The following is a 19,466-nucleotide window of genomic DNA, read 5'->3' as shown; positions in this document are numbered from 1 at the left end:
TATAAGTATATATCTGTATATATGTTTAAAGGCAGGTATATATAGAACTATAGTAAAATATTCTACTTTATATATCTGTAGAGTTTATGGCATATATTCATGAAGTGTTTATATTACAAATATCTACTTTATACACCCAACACTGCATGCTGAAGGAGAAGTTTATTTGGCTTATGGTTTCAGAAGGTTCGTTCCATGGTTAGTTGGCTCGAAGGCAGGAAGAACATGGCAGAAGGTGCTACAGAGTAAAGCTGCTCTGTTCATGGCATCTGGCAAGCAGAGTACAGGAGCCATGAACCACATTCAGACCCCAAGGTCACCCCTGCATGAATTACCCAGTGCTTTTCGATTCCTCCACTCTGCTCCCAAACCAACAAGGTTGACCGCTGCATTTAAGAAATGGAGATGCCCCTAATGCCTTTGGAAAAAGTATTTTCAGAAAGTAGTTTATCACAGCAAGTTTAAACTGCTAAGGAGTTATTATTCAAAAACTTTTTATTATTATCTTGAATTCCTTGGATCCTGATTATTTGATAAAATGTGATGTATGCAAAAAAAAACTTTTATTAGCTCCATATTCTCATATGGCCCTAATTTTATATTTCTTTTGCTTATTTTCATATGAGAATTTCATAGTCATTGTCTAGAAGACAGAACTTTTATAATTAGGGTCAAATTATGTGACTACAAATGTTGTCACTGAATCAATTGTTAAATTAGTATTTTTTGTAGGGAAAATACATTAAAGTAAAATATCATTATGACATTTAATGAATTTTTTTTTTTTTTGGTATTGGGAATCGAACTCAGGACCTTGCAATTGCTAAGCAGGCACTTGTGCTGCTGAGCTACATCCCCAGCCCAAATGAATATGTTAATTTATTAAAGCCAGTGCAAATCGATAACCAGCTCTGCCCACTGTGAAAGACTGCAGCAAACACAAAAGCCTTCATCTTGGCTTGTAACTTAAAGAAAAGCAGCATCACTTAAAGTTACTTTCTGTGAGTTGTTAAGAGGAAATTACAAATGCAGTAATAAAATTTTTAGGTCACAAAGATTTATGTTTTATTTAACTGCTGAACTCTTGCTATTAGAGGAATGGAATGATTAGTTGTTCTCATTTTCAATGTGACATTTGCATTAAGCAATAAATGTTCTAGTGGTGCATTAATTTATTTGTCATATGATTGTGGATGTGAGGTAATAATTTGTAAACATCCTGCTATAGCCAAGTATATGGCACTACACTTTTGTCCAATGACATAAATGCATTTCTGTATTCAATCAGTGCTCCTAATTTAATTTCTAAAGTAGGTTTAACATTGTTATTGGTGAACAAGCATGTTTTATTAATAGTGTTTATATGAATCCTTTTGAAGATTTATGCATTAAATTTGTATTAATATAAAATAATTTCCAATTTTATTCTGTCTCTGGTTCAAATTCTTTTTAAGTCTTAACAAATTCTGGTTCAAACTCTTTTTAAGTCTTAACAAATGAACACTTATGCTATAATCTCAGTTTTGGAGTAGTCCAGAAAAGACAATGGCTATATTATACTAAGCAATATATTTAACTATTGCTAAATACCTGACTAAACTGTAGTAAAAATACATTTTTCAATTCATATATTTCAAAACATCTGGCTTCTTGTATGATGTAGATCAAATGTATGGATACTTAATGCTTAAATATTGTGTTCAACAAAGTATCTGATGTAGAGAAATTTCTTCCATGTTACCTCATATTATTAGGGATAATTTTGACTGTGTTGCCCGCAGACACCTCAAGGATACTTTTAATGTTCAATGTGTTAAACCATAGGATAGCTTAGGAAGACCTTTCAGCAGCAAACAAAATTATTATATATCATTTTTGGTATTTTCACATACAGTATACTATATGTGAAGTAATGAAATGTGTTTTATAACTTTACTTTTAATTTAAAAAAAGAAAAGTGAGTAGTATTGATATTGGTATGACTTCCATCCAGATCTACAATATGGTGATAACTATGATTCTGAACCAGGCCCTGCCTTTGTTAATAGTGAGACTCAATCTCTATTTTCAGAGAACTGGTGAACACATTATAGAGGAAGAGCAAGTCCCACTGTGTGGTGGAGGAGGAAGTGGTTTTCATTTTTCGAAAGCTATTACCTAATGACTTACAAACCTTTGCTCATGTTTCTTGCATTCTTGCAAAATGTGGTATTGACATACAAAATAATTTTTAGAGGGACAGCCATAGTTCTTGGGAATACAGAGCATAGCAGTTGCCCCAGTTTCTAAGACCATGGAAGCTGGCCAGAACAGTAATGACTTCTAGCTAAAATGTTGATCAGAATTTCTCATAGGATGTTTAATTTTAATATTCTACTGAGAAGAAAAGAGAAACTTCACATAATATTAGAAAATTGTAATATTAGAGTCACAATTAGACATTCCCCATCTTGGACCTTGTACTGACCACTATGTATGGATGTTACTGTAAAATCTGTATTAATCATTTTGCACTGTTACATTGAAATATCTCAAATAGCCAAGTTAATAAAGAGAAATTGTTCTCTTAGGTCACAGTTCTAGAGGTTCAAGTCTAAGACTGGGTGGTTCCATTGGTTTGTGCTTCTGGTAACAGGGCCAGATGGTATGTCAGGAACAGATGTCAAAGCGAGTAATGATGAGCAATAACATCATTCTGTTTGTTTGTTTTCTAGGGCAGGGTCTTGCTGTGTAGTCTGGCTTGTTTCAACTAGCTGTGTAGCCCAGTCTTGCGAGAATTATTTGATTCTCCCTCTTAGCCTGCTTAGTCCCGTGGTGAGAGAGAAAGCAAAGGGAGGAGAATGGTGAGGATCATGGGAGAGCCTCTAAGTACCGCCTAGCAGACCTCTCCCTCTCAGGGTTCACAATATTACACTGCCCAATAGTGCCACTCCTGGGATTAAATTTAAGAATCTTAGGAAAGCATCCAAAGTGTAGCCAAATTCTGTAATGGTTTTCTGAAATCGTTACTTTTTGGACATTTTTTAAAGTATAGTATATTCTTGCCATACATATTCTTTACACTCCTTGTGTGAAGTTGGTACATGTGCAAAACACATCTTAATTCCTTTTTTATCTCTTTCCCTACCCTCTCTTGCTTCTCCTTTCATCTCTTAATTCTCTTCCCATTTGAGAAAGTTCACCTACTTGCTGTTATCTATCTTTCATTTTGCTCTTTATTTATACTTTGTGTTTCTCATATAAGAGAAACCATGCCATATTTAAGCTTATGTGTCTGATTATTTCCCTCAGCATTTGGTGTCAAGCTGTTACAGTGATAAAGACAGCACGATACTAGCCCTAAATCAGACATGAGGATAAATGCAACAGAACCAGAAAAAAATTCCAATTTTAATTCAACTATTTGATCTTTGACAAAGGGACCAAAAACATACACTGGAGGAAATATACCCTGTTTAATAAGTGCTACACCAATAATTACTTAGGCCATGATAAATGACACTTGAAGAGGTAACGCAGTTCTAGGTGAGAGTTCTGCTTTTGCAAGTCACTAGCTATATGAGCTAATGCATTGCTAATTGAATTTTTTCTTTTTTTGTTGTTTTTTTTTGTTTTTCTTTTGTTTTTTTGTTTTTGAGACAGGGTCTCGCTATGTAGTTCAGGCTGGCCTTGAGCTCACTTTGTAGCCCAAGCTGGCCTCGAACTCACAACGATCCTCCTGCCTCAGTCTGCCGAGTGCTGGGATTACAGGAGTGTGCCACCGTGCCTGGCTTCTTAATTGAATTTTTTCTATCTTTGCTTTCGATAGCAGTCATACAGGAATATGTATGTATCTATCTGTATTGGTTCTTGGGAGAATTCTTGGGAAATGTGAGGATGACACATGTTTTATCTAAGTTCTTATATTGTTATGGAAGGGAAAATGTTGCTTTCATTAATGAATGTATTACTCTAAAGAACTTCCTACAAAAAATTGGATTTTAGGTAGAAGCTATAGCAGTTTCTGTGCTTTCCTTGCCAAAATAAAGGAAATGCAATTTATCATCCATACTTCATTTGGGCTGATTAGGTTAATATTTTAAAGCATTTATATTTTTTGACCATAATTCATTAATATAAAACATCCTTATACAATTCAAATTTATTTTTCTTTATGCTATATCTTACAACAGAGATGGGAGCACAGGCAGAACTCTAGAAACTAGAGTGCCTTTTGGCCTAAACATTTTCTTCTAGGATTTAATTAATTTCTAAAATTTTACTATACTATTATCCATGGATTATCAAATGAGTAACAAATGCCTGCAAGTGGACATTGCTTATATGATTTTTGCATTAACAAAATCTTAAAGTTGCACACGTTACAATTGGAACCCTGTAAGACCTGATCATGTGTACGATATAATTAGACTGATACAGTAAATAGGCCCCTGGATTAGGGAACATAGCAACAGACTGATCTCTGAGGCATTAACTTGAGGGAACAGGGAAAAGGTACATCACCACTATCAATATACAAATACATTTATGTATGCATGAAATATTTCTGAGAGAATGTTATAAATTGTGAAGTTTGTTCTCTCTGAGGACATCTTAATTGGTAGGGAGAGTTGATTTTGAATTTTTTATATTTTAATGATACATATATGAATATAACAATGAGTTTAAAATGTTCATAGAAGATAACATCTAAACAGGCAAACAATAGCTGTATCAGAGTGTTTGCCATATGATTGCTTTCTATTCATGTCTCTGTGTATGTGTTTTATAACCTAGGTATTACATAATCTTTTGATAAACATTTCATACTGATAAAAAGTTCTGATAGGTAGCAAACATTCATAGAAATAGTTAAGACATATAAAAAAATAATCCACTGTTTTCCCCTACTTAATTAATCTGTGCCCTGATTTCTAGTACTTTTGAGAATTTCACTATTAATACAGGCATAGTGTTAACTCTGAAGTTCCTCATTATTGAGTATCTTATGACAGTGGAATCACCATCTTAAATGTGCATTTGTAAATTTATTCCTATATGTTTCGAAAAGGAGACGCAGAAACAATAAATAAAACACATCATTAATGTATCAATCTGTTTTTCGCTGTTGTGGTTTGGAAATGTGTTGTTCCTCACTTCTGCTTAAGCAAAGGCTGCAGATGGAGCTCAGTTCCAGAGCCTTTGCCTTGCATAGCAAAGGACTTAGGTTCAACCCCCGGCACTTGCCCTCCCCGCCAAAAATGATGTACTTCTGCAGATAAAATGTAATGTCTAAAAAATATTTAAGACTATTAGCCATATGAGGGCAGGATTTTGTCAGGTTCCCCACCTGTGAAATGTCTATGCTTGCTACATGGTGGGTGATGACTAAATATGTTTGAACTTACACAGTGATTTAATATTAGAGTGCATGTCAAATTAATTTAAATGTGAAGGAAATTAAACTAGTTTGTGATTATGTAAAGTGTCATTTTTTTTTTTTTCAGTAATGGAGATTGAGCCCATGGCGTTGTACAGGCTAGTGCCTTTAGTTTTAAGATAAAACTTCTAAAAATGAAAAACAATGTTGACATATTTATTGGATCCAGAACATATTGGACATTCTTCTGGAAAGCCTTCCTATGCAAATCTGTTTGAACTGTATTTAGTAATAGTCCTGAAATAGTTTGAGGTTGACCTTACATGCAGTGAATAACAATAGTTTCAAGATACTTCATGAGCACATTTGATACTTTTTTCTTTTCTTTCTTTTTCTTTTTTTCTTTTTGGCTGCTTGTCTCCTTTGAAGAGTCCCTGTAACAGTTGAGCTAGGTGTTGGGAAGATATGTAGTAGCTGATCACCTGTCCCTCTGACACCAACTTCAGAATCAGCTTTGGAGATGCTTGCACCTTGTCTGATTTCTGCAGCAGCCAGGCAGAGTGCTGACTCCTTCACGGCAGTGAGGAACTCTTCAGGCTCCAGAAGTAAGTTGGTTACATTTGGCTTGATTTTTGCTATTGGGTTTTAAAACATTTAGGGGGGCCAATTAGCAATCTTCCAAACTAATATAAAAGTTAAAACCAGCAGTATTCACCATTATTCTTTTAATTTTTAGTTCTGTTTTTCTGAATACATAAAATCTACCACTTTTTGTGTTGGGATTTTGTGATCTTATGGGATTTTGTGATTTTTCTTTGCAGGATTGTGTCTCGTATCCATTATAATTTATATTTACAGCCTTAAAGCTTAGCAAGGGAGACCTTTAAATAGTAATCTTTGTGAATAAATAGATGCAGAAGAGTTTTGTATTATATCAAAGTTATTTGGCTAAAGCATTGTGAAAGTGGAACAAAATCTCTGGTCTTTTGATTCTTAAAATTTGAACGCCCCTTTTAATGATTTCCAGTGCAATATGAAGGGCATGGAACATCAGTGCTGGTAGAAGGGCACTTTTCTGATTGGGTAGTTCATTGAACAACAGAGCATCTATTTCATTGAGAGGTAAGGCTAGCCTGTCAATATGCATACAGAAAAGACTAAAAAAAGAAAATCTATATGTAGCAAAAAGAACTGAAATCGGAGATTAGAATTGTCTACAAATGCATACTATAATATACTGCATAAAACTCCCAAATAAATTCCAAACTCTAGATTTACCTCTGGCATCCTAACTTCTAGATAAACCAAGTACATGTACTAATGTTATTTATGTTCACAGTACTTTAAAACATAATGACAATTTCTCATGAAAGTGTCAGTCTTCTTGATTTATAATTATGATCCTATTATTTTGCTATTTTTCCAGTTCATGTTGTTTAAATTTGAGTTATTTCCTTTCTTTCCTCCTTCTAAATATTTGGTAAAGCCCTCTCTTGTTCACATTGCAGTATGCTGTCACTACACAGAAAATATGGGCATACTTTATATGGTAAAAAGTTGATACAGCTTCGATTACCTATCACTGATTGACTGTTTAGCAAATGAAAATTTTTTGAAGCAAAAGAGAAGACACACTTAATTTTATTTTTGTCACGAATAACAGTATTGCAATGTCAATATGCCTTCCTGAGAAATGTATTTGTCATTCACAGAATGCAAAACTCCTGCTAAATATTTATTTGGGAACCAAGATGCTAACAACGTGAGATTAAAATAGGCAGTCAGTATGTTGTCGGTATACTCAGAGACATGTGGGAGGATTATTCTTAAAGACATAAATGAAAATGATATATGCAGGTTTTGTCAAGGTTACTTCATTTGACTGTAATTGTAGCATATAATGTTGAGTGTAAGTATGCTGAAGACAGACTAGAAATAATTCTTTTAGAGAAAACTTTTTCTATGTATATTTTACTACATTGATGCCTTCAGGTAATGATTAATTCAGTTAAGATTTGTTTTAATTCTATGGCTTCTTCAGTTTTTCATCAAAAGAAAGGAAGACAATTTCCCATCTTGCATATTTCTTAAGGAGACAGAGAACCTTGCCTATACCTATTATTTTACACACTTCATCTCAAGTAAATATTTAGTTAATAAAGACATTTTCATTTTTCACTGATATGAGGATTTTAAATTTAAAAATATGAAAGTTGTTGGCAAAGAAAATATATTTACTAAAATAGAATCTGTAGTAGAAATCATAACCCAGTGAGTTGACACACATTTTCATGTACTGAAAGCTACAATAAGGCCACAAGATATGCTTAATTAACCTCGCAATAGAAAGCTGAACAGAAGGTATATATTGGAAATAACTCCTACAAATTAATTTTGATTCAGTTTTTTTTTTCTAATTCCTACTCTATTGGTCCATAGAAATAGAACTTCTTTTTCATTAAATAAATATAATCCTTAGCTTGCTCAAATTTCAAATAGCTCATTGCAAATTCATAGTACATCTACTAAGTCCCTTCAAGAGACAAGTACTAGGAATTTCTTTAGACTGAGAAAGAAGTAGTAGTAAATAATGAGGCCATAGAATACCCTTATATAATTAAGGCAGAACAAGTCAGGCGAGGTGGGTTGCTATGATGCTTATTTTTTCTCACTGAGGTATTTTCTATTAGTCCTGGCTAGTAAACTAGTAGTTTTGCTTGTTGCTGCTACTCTTTCTCATTTGACAAGCACACCTATGAATCAAAATAACATATAATAATGTCTGAACTTGCCTGTGCAAATACACTTGTATGCATATATATATTTAAAACAATATACACATAAGAGCAATGATAACTATAAAATGAATATGCCTTCTAAATATTAAATTACACTTCAAGGCATTGAAGTACTTTCATTTTTCTAAAGCAAACTTCCCTATTTTTAGGGTTTATAAATTATCACCTCAGATATTAACAGTGCTTAACTTTTTAGTACAATAAAGGTCACCACGATATTATATAACAGAGGCTAGTACTCTTTAATGAACATTATTTTTATTCTCACACCATCTTCATGAGGGAGTTGAAATGATTTGTGTATTCAACCAAGTAGATAATTTACTGTGCCTAATATGTTGACATACTTGGGAAATCCTTGTAGAATAGACCATGTGCATGTGCGCACGCACACACGCACACAAACACACACACACAGAAAATCAGAGTCTTCAATAGGACAAAGTCAGTGTGTTGACTATGACCCTGTCACTCTGATTAAATGAATTGGGTATCAATTAAATTCAGTAATCCTAAAAGACAGAGCAAATGGAAACAGGCTATGGCCAGTACAGTCCTTGCTAGTCAATTCCAAACTCATATGTCTAAAGATCTGTTTGCTTTAGCTTTATTTTGTTGGAAATTAGCCTCTTTGTTATCTTTTCAAATACATTATTCTTCTATTCTCGAATTCAGTAAATGGCATCAACTTCTGTCATAAAAGTAGAAATCATCACTTCCATGCCACGTCACAAATTTAGTCTACCAATAATCTGGTAAGACTTACATAAGGGAAAGAAAAAGAACAATTTTTGAATTCGTCCACTTTTCCCATTTTTCCTATCAGTTCCCTGTCCTAACTATTATACTCTCTTTCCAGACTTCTTCAGAAGCTGTTTACTATAACCAGCGATGAACTTGTTCTGTTTGTTGTACGCAGGCAGCTTTACCAAATATAAACAGAAGAGTCATATGTCTCTGGTGAGCATTTACCTTAGAACAGAAACAAAGACCAGGGACTCTTCTCTTCAACATGGCTTACGAGGTTCTCACACGTTTCTAACACCTCTGTTCATCCCGTGCCACATGCTCACTAGTCCTGCATTCCCAGCATCAAAGCCGTTCAGTTTCTGCTCCCATTACGTGACCTCCCACAAGGTCCTAGCATCTGTCTGTTTCTTCCTCTCCTAAATCTCATTGGCCTGGTATCTCACCTCAACACTCACAAGAGAAAATGTAGTCTAATTAACCAGGAGCCGTTTTTGCTGAAGGGTGATGGGTAAAGAGCCTGTCCTCACTATTGTGAGACAGATTCAGATTGATTTTCACTCAAATGTTTGTCTAAAATATAATAACAGATCTGTAGAGAAGAAAGAGTAATGCACCACAGAAATAACCATAATATGTAGGTTGTGATAAAAATTACAAATAGCCCTATGAAATTCAGTACCTGAGAAATGATTTAATCTGAGATAATTAAAATGGGCTTATCTGAAGTAGAATTTGGCCTTCAGAGTTAGGTTTCAATGTTGGATCATTTGTAGTTTGCTGATGTGTTGCTTCTATTAGGTGAAAATTCCAGACCCTTAGTGACGCAATACAGAGTCTCTGAGAAGCCCTTAAATCATGACAGCAACATTAAACATGAGTGAGCTGGAAGCACTTGATTAGAAGGGTCTCTGGTTAGCTCTAGGGCCTTCTGTTAGCTCTGGCCTGGTGAGGTCCTAACACCATCACTCTTATCCTGCACTATCCTCAGAAGAAGCCAGAGTTAATGTCCTGCCTTAAGAGGTAATGATTAATTTACTCTTAGGACCAAGGAAGATTGATGTCATGTGGACAGTAGCCTTAGGAAGTGACATCAGGTGCATAGAAATGTTCTTAATTTTCAAACTTTGACTATGCAATCCAATGGAAAGAAACCATGTATTTACACCGACTCAAATTAAGACTATCTGAGTTATGCTGATAAGTGTACTATTCACAGTATGGAGTTAACGTCCTCTGTAATACCGTGGGTTGCAGGACGCAGTATTTTAGCAAATGTCAAATTTAGAATTTTCTGGGTAAATGGATGTATCTGTCATCAATATTAAACAGAATGGGAGACTTTACAGCAAAAACCTTGACAGTTTATACAAAGCCTTGTTTTAGAGAAAATCCATGAGATATCATTGGAGGAAATACAAAATCTAGAAGATTCTGTACATAGTCCATTGACCAAAAACCCTAGCTTAATATTACTAATGATAGGTGATGTTAAAGGAATAACGAAATTTCTCATTTGCACTACATGGAAAGTTGTTCAGAAAAAATAGCATTTATAGCCATAGATTTATTAGTTGAAACCCTTAATAAAATCAGAATACCTAGACACGCTTCACTGACACAGCTAACTTCCATAACACAGTTTGGACATGGAAGTTTGTAGGAATGTGTACAGACCTACTGACGTTCAAGAGATTACAACTGAGAGAAGTTAAACAAAGCACACCTTTGGAACTGCTGACGTGCTGCCCGTGACTGCATTAGTTGTGACTGATGCCCATCCTTCATTCTTGATTGCAGAGTGAACTGTGTGATGACTGTGATGGCAGCACCTTCAGTCCATACATCTAATTAATCTCAGGAATTAGCTGAGTGAAAAACACATTTCTCCCTCTAGTTGTATAGCAAGAGACCAGAAACATTAGAGTTGGGATTTCAGGCAAGGGTGTAGGTTGTTTTTCAGCCAACTATTTCTTTTAAGGTAACTGTTCCTCTTATTGCCAGGCAAGTCTAAATCCATAATAAATAACTGTCTTTCTTTATGACTGCTTGCGTGCAAATATGGATTACTGTGCTAAACCCAGAACTCTTAAATACCGTTTAATTTGGTACAACAAATAACTTTTTAATACCTACTTATGAATGTCTCAAAGATAGAGTTCCATTACTGGTAAATGAGCTCCCCTTACCTTATTACAATGCTTATTGCAATAATGATTACAACACAGAAATAACCCACAATCCAAAATCTGAGTTCAGTATTAATGCAGTGACAGAAAGAGAGAATAAACTTTTTCATGAGATGAATTTTCTACTTAAAAGAGGGGGCTGGAAAAGAACTATTAACAAAATTATACATAATTTTTAAGAAAAATTCTCATTTTATCAAAGCTGTATGTTCCTATGCATGCTGAAATGAACATGTAAACTCCTAAAAATTTAGGTCAGTTTTGTTGAAGAAAAACTGTGTATTATTTCTCCCGTGACAAGCAGGGTGGACCTCCGACACTGATACATTTCTTGATGTAGTTATACCCAAGTGCCCCACATAGAAAGGATCAACAAAGAATGTCATATATGGTGATTTCAGTAGAAGCTCAACATCTGAATTGCATCTTGGATTTGTGGTTCTTTATTTCTTGTAATATACATGTTGCTCTTATCTAAATTATGAAAGATTATGTAAATTATGGGTACTTTATGGGGACTTTCATACTAGTAATACTTATAACTAAGGATTTGGGAACAAATATTTAAGGACAAGGATGATTCCTTATACAGCTGTACATGAATATTCATATCAAGAAATCCATTTTCTCCAGTACAAAAATTAAAGAAAATATTGAGGAAAATATCAAGTAAGAATAGAATGGCTCATTCTTACCCATTCTTGGTAAGCTCTTTAGAATATATTTTTGCAACATGATACTCATATGAATTAAGTAGAATATTTTGTTTCAGTACATTTTAGATCTCTGAAATTGTTAAGTTTGCCCTATCAGCCTAGGTAGATATTTCATACAATACAGATTTTTAATGCTTTTGTTACTTGGGATGATATTTCTTAAGTACCTTCAGGAATTAGTCCAGATGGTAATAACATAGTAACTTCAGCTTGTATGATAGATTGATACACAAGAAGCTAATCTGAAAAATGAAAAGAATGTTAATTTAAACAGTTTATAGGTCACTTTCAAACAAAATACTCATGCAATAACCTGCAAACTGATATAAAAAATGTAGTTGCACCCTGAACTGGAAAATGGGTAAAGAAAATGTGGGAAATATACACAAGGTAATATGATTCAGCCATAACAAAAAGCATGAAATATTATATTTGCAAGAACCTAGATGGAAATGGAAATCTTTATGTTGTATGAAATAAGCTTGTCACAGAAAAACAAGAACACATGGTCTCACTTATAGAGGGAATCTAGAAAAGTTGATCTCACTTATGAGTTTGGTCTCTAGTTGTATCCATTTACCATTTATCTATAAAAGCCTCTAGGGGCTGGGGATTTAGCTCAGCGGCAAAAGCGCCTGCCTGGCAAGCGCAAGGTCGTGAGTTCGATTCCCGGTACCGGAGAAAAACCAAAAATAATTAAAAAAAAAGCCTCTAGTTTATCTTCTTTATAGCTGATTAATACTCCATTGTATGAAAGTACCGCATCTTTTTTATCCATTCCTCAGTTGATAGACATTTGGGTTGTTTCTAAGACTTAGGTATGACAAATTGCACTGCTATAAACATGGGTGCACATATATTGCTGTGGTATGATGTCTTTAATTCTTCTGATAAAATACCCAGAAGGGGAATAACTGGGTTAAATGAGAGTTCCAATGCTAGTTTTGTGAGGAATTTCCACACTGATAACCACAGTGGTTTCACCAATTGACACTCCCACCAGCAGTGGATAAGGCTTCCTTTTTCCCATCAGCCCCTCCAGCATTTGTCATGTGGTTGATTTCTTGATGACAGCCATTGTTTGTGGGTTGAGTTAGAATCTCAGTGTTGTTTTAATTTGCATTTCTCTAATAAATAATGATGTTCAATGTTTTTTCATATATTTATTCACCTTTAGTATTTCTTCATCTGAGAGGTGCATATTCATGTCAGATGCCCATTTACTCTATTGCTGATATCTGGTGGTTTATTGAAGGGAACAGTTAATGATTAACTTTTTAAAAATTTTGACCAATTTTGCATGCTTATATTTGGTAATCTGAGCAACTTATGTGAAGACAACAATTTGCAGTATAACAACCATTGCTGGGGGCCTGGGGATTTAGCTCAGCGGCGAAAGCGCCTGCCTGGCATGTGCAAGGTCGTGAGTTCGGTTCCCGGTACCGGAGAAAAACAAAAAAAAACCAAAACAACAACAAAAAAAAAAACAACCATTGCTGAATTCCTATCATCCTGCCTAGTGAAACTATGCGTTGTCTCTAATGTTGTTTTAAATTATTATTTTCTTATACCCGTTAACGGTTTGATCAATCTTCTATTCTTACATCTGGTAATCTGAACAACTTCATTGAAGATAACAATATGTAATATAACAACCACTGTTAATCCCTGTCATTTGGATTGAAACCCTGTATCATTTTTAATATCCTTGGTTTGTTTTATTTGTATTTTGCTATTGTTCTCTTTTTAATATTCTCTTCAAAATAAATAAATAAATAAATAAATAAATAAATAAAAAGGTGATCTCACCGAAGTTGAGAGTAAAATGGTAGATGGCAGAGGCAGAAAAGAGTAAGGGAAGAGTGGAATGGGAAAGATCAGCAGGTACTATGTTACACTTACGTAAGAGTTTGACCTTCTGATATAGTCTTGCACATCCAGGTGACTATCACCAACCACAATCTACTGTAAGTTAAAAAGTTGGAACAAAGGTTTGTGAATGTTCTCATTGTAAAACAACAAGTATTTAAACATTAAATGGTACCCCATTAGTATTTACAATATTTATGTTTTATGTATCAGTTTAAAATACATTTGTAAAAGGAAAACATAAAATATATATCAAGTTTTCAAAATTAAAAAACAGATTTTCTGGAAATGATGCTAAAAATGGCAAATCCAAAACACTGGAAGGTTTATGAGGAAGTAAGAGCAAAAAATTAAAATTAAGAACAAAACTTAAGATCAGTTTGATTAAAGTTATATAAGATGTCATACATCAATAATATCTAATTTAATGTATTTAATCACTCAGTAATTGTAAGTTCTGGCGCATACAAAACTATCTCAAGCAGGTAAAACCGAATAACAATATAAATATTTCCACAGTTTTATGATTGACCTTTCTTCTCTGTTTCAGATTTTTTTAAATGAACTATAACTGTACACACAACTTAGATACTTCCTTATTTGATATAAAATTTTCATTTTTGTATTAAAGTGAGCATACTTGATTATGTATAAAACTGAAAATATTTGAATTAGCTTTCCTTTCCGATTTCCCCTTTGGAGAAACCCTTTGCTAACCATTACATTAGGCTGTGTTTTTGCTACCAAAGCACGGCCATTTCATATGCTGCGTTTTACTGCTTTGTGGTTTCCTTGAGACCCACGTGTATCACTCTTAATCTGTGACTACTTTTTCCACTGTAATTCATTAAAAACTAACACTGTATGTTTAGGGCTTGAAGAAGGAATACATTTTTTTTTGAGACAGTGTCTTATTGTGTAGTTCCAATGCTATGTACTGTAGGCTGAGCTCAAACTCCCAGCAATCCTCCTGCCTCAGCCTTCCATGTGTTGGGATTACAAGCATGCACCACCACACCCACCAGGAATACACTTTTTATCCATAAATGAGCCCCAGATTCCCTAGTACACACAAGAAAACAGCACACAATCATATTTCATGGCCAGCCACTGACCCTTGACACCCAAAGGTCAGAGGAGGAGATTGTATGGTCAAGCCTTTTCAGCTCCTAGGTGCTGTTTGCAGACATCAAAGTAGAAGATGTGGAGCTTGTGAAATCTTTCCTGTAGGTCTAAGCTTCCCGTAGGAATGTGGTCCTTTCCTGTCTGATCAGGGGCAGTGGCATGTCCATCAGGGAGCTTCCAGGAACCGGTGGTGCAGCTGAGTGTGTGTTTCCTCACACTGTACAGCTAGATGATTGTGATAATGATGGCTCCTTTTCTGGTGTCAAGAGAGAGAATTTCAGTCTTATTTGGTGTGGATCTGTGATCACATGGTGTTGGGAGCAGCAGTGCTTCTCAGGTTATTTGTCCAGATCACTGACCTGGTCAGGATAATTGGTGGATGTGAAAGATGACCATTTATTTTTAGGCAGAAATAAAAAAAAGATTAAAAAAGAAAAAAGAGAAAGGCAAAAGAATTGATCAGGGAGAAAAGGGTGCTTTGAAGGAAAAGAGAGAATAGGTCCTGAGAGCAGAAGGGATCACTACGATAGGAAGGGGACAGTGGCCCCAAAGTCACTTCCTGCTGTCCTTTTATGTCTTCATTGACAGATGATCAAGGACATCCCACTTTTATCTCATGCTAGAAGATTGACACTAGACACCGGGTTTGGTGTGCTCTTGTATCAGATTTGGTACCAGTTGCAGGGCTAGGCTTGATCGTGTGCCAGGCTTGGGTGCTGCTGCTCCGTGCCAGGTTAATAAGCCTCTTCTGTTGGTAGGTCACACCCAACTCCTCCCCCGACAACGCCATGCCCTGGCTTCCTGCTACAGACCTACAGGCACCCTGGTGCTTACCTAGACAAGTAACAGACTCAGTTTTACAAAACATGTGAATGCACAAGAATCTGTCTTGGTTTCTTCCATAGTAGAGGTTTACTCAAATAATGCACAGAAGAGCACGCACACCCAAAGCAAAAAGAAGGAATGTTTTGATACATTTATTGCACTAAATGAAAGCCCGTTACCTTGGCAAAGTGAATCGTGTGCCCAGGGTTCCTCCGTGCAAATTCCTCTTTCAAAATGATTGTCAATGTCACTGGGCTGCCCCTTAAAACTGAAGACTGAAATTGTTGAACATAAATATGTTTCATGAAATACGATGACGATAAAGTACTCTGCCTGAAGGCATTGATAGTTTAGATAACATGATAAATTTCATATATGCACTTTTGTGTAACATGTAAATTAAACTTGATTTAGAGTGGAGCTCAGTTCTGTTTTGTTCATTGTAACTAGTTGTCCCAATATTGCTTATTGAATAATGTATGCTGCTCATGTAAATTTCTAACTTTGTTATACATGTATTTCATATATTCATGAATATACCTTGATTTTATATTTTATTTCATTGCTCCTTCATGTTCTCTACCCAAATATCATACAGTAATATATGCATTCTACTTGTCATAGAAATCTTTATAGATTATAATAAATGAATCAATGGCTTCTATCCACTTTCCAATTTGCTATGGCTGACAGTCATTCTTTATCCTATAGGTTTCTATTTAAATTTTGGGATAGAGAAGTTTGTGAAAAAATATGCTGCAAATATTATTGGAGCCACATGTAATAGTTAATTTAGTTTAGGAAGAATATTTTGATTATGTTATACTTTAAAGTAAGGGTATACCTATCAATGATCTGTTTCAGATATTATTCTCTTCATGTATCTTGCATTTCTTTTGAGATTTTTTTACAGGAAGCCTTGGTGTGTTTTTGCAATGGCATATTTAAGGTGATGTAACATTTTTAATTAATTGTGTCTAAATAGTAGTGTTTGTTGCCTTTTGTCACTATGTCTTCTAAGCAACTTTGTTAAAATTTTAATACTTCCAGTAGTTTGTAGTTGTTCTCACCATTATATAACTGTATATGATGAAACATCACATAATACCACATTAACAGGTACATTTTTGTTTCATGTATCAATTAAAAATAAATTTAATCAAAACAAATAATTGTATGTATAATATCTATAATGTAACATTAAATTTCTCTATATCTTACTTTTAATTGTCTAATTGAATAGGATAAGAGCCCTATTTTAATGGGGATTTTTAATATTTTAATCAAGCAGTGATTGTGGCCATTCACATTTTTCTTGACTTCAGAGGGACTAGTTTTCATATTTTGCCAAGATATGTTTCCTTTAAGTCACTTACTTTAATTATTGCAGTTAACTACCAAACCACAATAGTCAGTGTTATGACATTTGTCATAATGAACTTTATGGTGTTCATTTTAGTAGTCAGTTTTAATTTTTGATGATCCTACTCATGACACTGAGAGAATCTACTGTTTCTGACAGTCTTTAAGGTGGTAATTCTTCCCAATTTAAAATTACATTCAATATCATAGTACCACAAAGAATTCTAGGGAGTCCTTCTTTAGGAGGAGGGAGATGTAGGCATATTCTTTAAAATCCTTCAAGATTTAATGATATTTAGTTTATTGTAATTTTCTTTGGCTCCTAAATGATGTCCCTCTAGTGCTTCTTCCCAGAAAGCCTTATTTTGGTCTAATTTAATATGAAATCTTTTATAACTGGAAATATCATGGTCAGTTAGGTTCCCAGCCTAAATCTAGAAGTCAGTAGGAAATATTTTTTTAAAGAATAATTAAGTATATATTTCATAATTGAAAGGACTTTTGAACAGCATGAATTTTCATTTAGAATGGGTGGATTAGGAGCCAAGAAAATATTATTAATTTCCTTGTGTTTATGTAGATAATTAGTGAAATTGGTTTATCTTCTTCTAACCTGTAACTTTCAATATTTAAAGTCCCATTGGGGCTGTTTACTGTTTTACAGGAAAAATCCTTTGGTTTTATTTTCCACTTTATTTCTTTGATCATCATTAGTCTCCAGACTTCTGTTTACTTCTATTGACAGGTTGTTACACTGATGCTTTAACGTTTCAGTGCAAAGTTCTATGTTCTTATTTTATTGCAGCAGCTAATTCATATAGAAAGGTTCATAGAACTCATGTACATCAGAATAAATAACTGTAGTGGGAACAACTGCTACCACTTCTTTGATAATATAGAACCTTGCTATGGTAGAATACCACCTCTATCTTGTGTTAGTCAACTTTGTGATCATTAGGACAGAGTAACTGACAACGCAACTGTAAGGAGGGGTTTAATTTAGTTCCTGACTGCCAGAGAGCAGGCTTTGGAACAAAGCCAGAGAGAAAGGGTGAAAGGACCATTCACAGTACCCACGCTTACCCGTTCTTGACCCACTGGGACACCAGAAGTGAGCTTTACTAGTCCTCTGGGCCTTTCTTAAACCCATCAAACTGATAGAATTCAGGCTACACATCACAATCTTCAAAATTAGCCTTCTTTGTAAAAGCTAAAATTGGTTAGTGATCTAGGCTACATAACAATCATTTATTTTCTTAAAGTTTACTTCTCATTTATGCTTCTGAAACCAATATAGATCATTTGGTAAAGTTCTGAAGCTAATGGGAGTGGTTTAGTACTACTCAGCCACTTATGCTTTGCCTCCTTTGCTTAATATTATGCGAGTTGAGAGTTATCTGTGCTGATGAATACAGTTGCAAATTGTGTAGGTTCATTGATTGCTATTTAGTAAAGTATTGATTCAATATATTCCCATTTATTGGCTTATCCCCTTTTTCATTGATTTTTTTTTAGCATGAAGGTATTATAAAAATAGTATCTGTGAATTCAGAATGTACATATATGTTCACACATATTGTTAAATTTATACTCATTAATTCTAGAAGATTTCTTTTTCCTCAGTTTTTTGGGATTTTTCTTTTTAGACAAATATGACATCTTTAACAGTTTCATTTCTCTGTGTGACACCAGCTGTATGCATTTTGCAGATTTTTTATTGATTTGAAGAATCTTACCTTTACTTGTAGTTGGCTGTGAATCTTTAATGTATAAAAAATTTGGAATTTTTCAAGTTTCTTCTGCATCATTGCTATGATTTTTCCTTTTTCTCTGCTGTAATTTGTTGATATGATGGATCATATTGATTGATATTTAATTTTTAAACTACTTTTGAATACATAAAATAAATTTGGTTTGTTGTGAATATAGTTCTTTTTGTTTTTGTTTCAGTTTGCTAATATTTTATTAAGGATTGTACAACTGTGTAAAACAGCTATTGGTCTACAGATTTTTTCTTTTACTTTTTTCTTTTCTTTTCTTTTCTTTCTTTCCTTTTCATTTTTTTCTTTACTTTTCTCTTAATTGCAAAACTTGAAATCAAACCCAAGGCTCTGGTCTGCTTTATGCAGCTTATTAGATCTGTGAGCAGAATTTGATAATAATTTTGAGAAGGATTAATGTTGATATGCCTTTCAATTTCTAAAAAAAATTAACATTTACTGTAATTTTTAGCCTAGCTTGTACATTCTCAGGCTTTCTATCCTTTTGTAGTTATTAAGATATAATCTATGGTCTAGAATTTATTTTTCAATTACTACCCATATGTTGGTTATGAATTTACTCAGAATTCTTTTATTTCTCTTTAACTTTTGAAGGAAAATACAACTATAGACAGAATTCTATTTTAACTCCACATCTTTCAAAGTTTTCTACTTTTTTTTTTGGAGGGACCATTTGTTTATTTATTTATTTTTTT

The 19,466-nt window shown here is 34.1% G+C and overlaps 1 protein-coding gene across 6 annotated transcripts in view; it reads left to right on the top strand.

Moving 5' to 3' along the window:
* The window catches only part of Lrfn5 (leucine rich repeat and fibronectin type III domain containing 5), a 259,458-nt gene that overhangs the window by 108,073 nt on the left and 131,919 nt on the right, over positions 1–19,466 (top strand). For 5 of the 6 annotated variants that reach the window (XM_013510460.1, XM_005376881.2, XM_005376880.2 and 2 more), the window contains exon 2: positions 5,789–5,964. The exons of the other annotated variant lie outside the window; for it this stretch is intronic. The gene's annotated coding sequence lies outside the window, so the exon portion shown is untranslated. The remainder of the gene's footprint in view (positions 1–5,788; positions 5,965–19,466) is intronic. 6 annotated transcript variants of the gene reach the window in all.

Source organism: Chinchilla lanigera, unplaced genomic scaffold, assembly GCF_000276665.1.
Source record: "Chinchilla lanigera isolate Chin_1 unplaced genomic scaffold, ChiLan1.0 scaffold00008, whole genome shotgun sequence".
Classification (NCBI taxonomy): domain Eukaryota; kingdom Metazoa; phylum Chordata; class Mammalia; order Rodentia; family Chinchillidae; genus Chinchilla; species Chinchilla lanigera.
The sequence above is the reverse complement of the archived record's forward strand: the minus strand, read 5'-3'. Positions and strand labels throughout refer to the sequence as shown.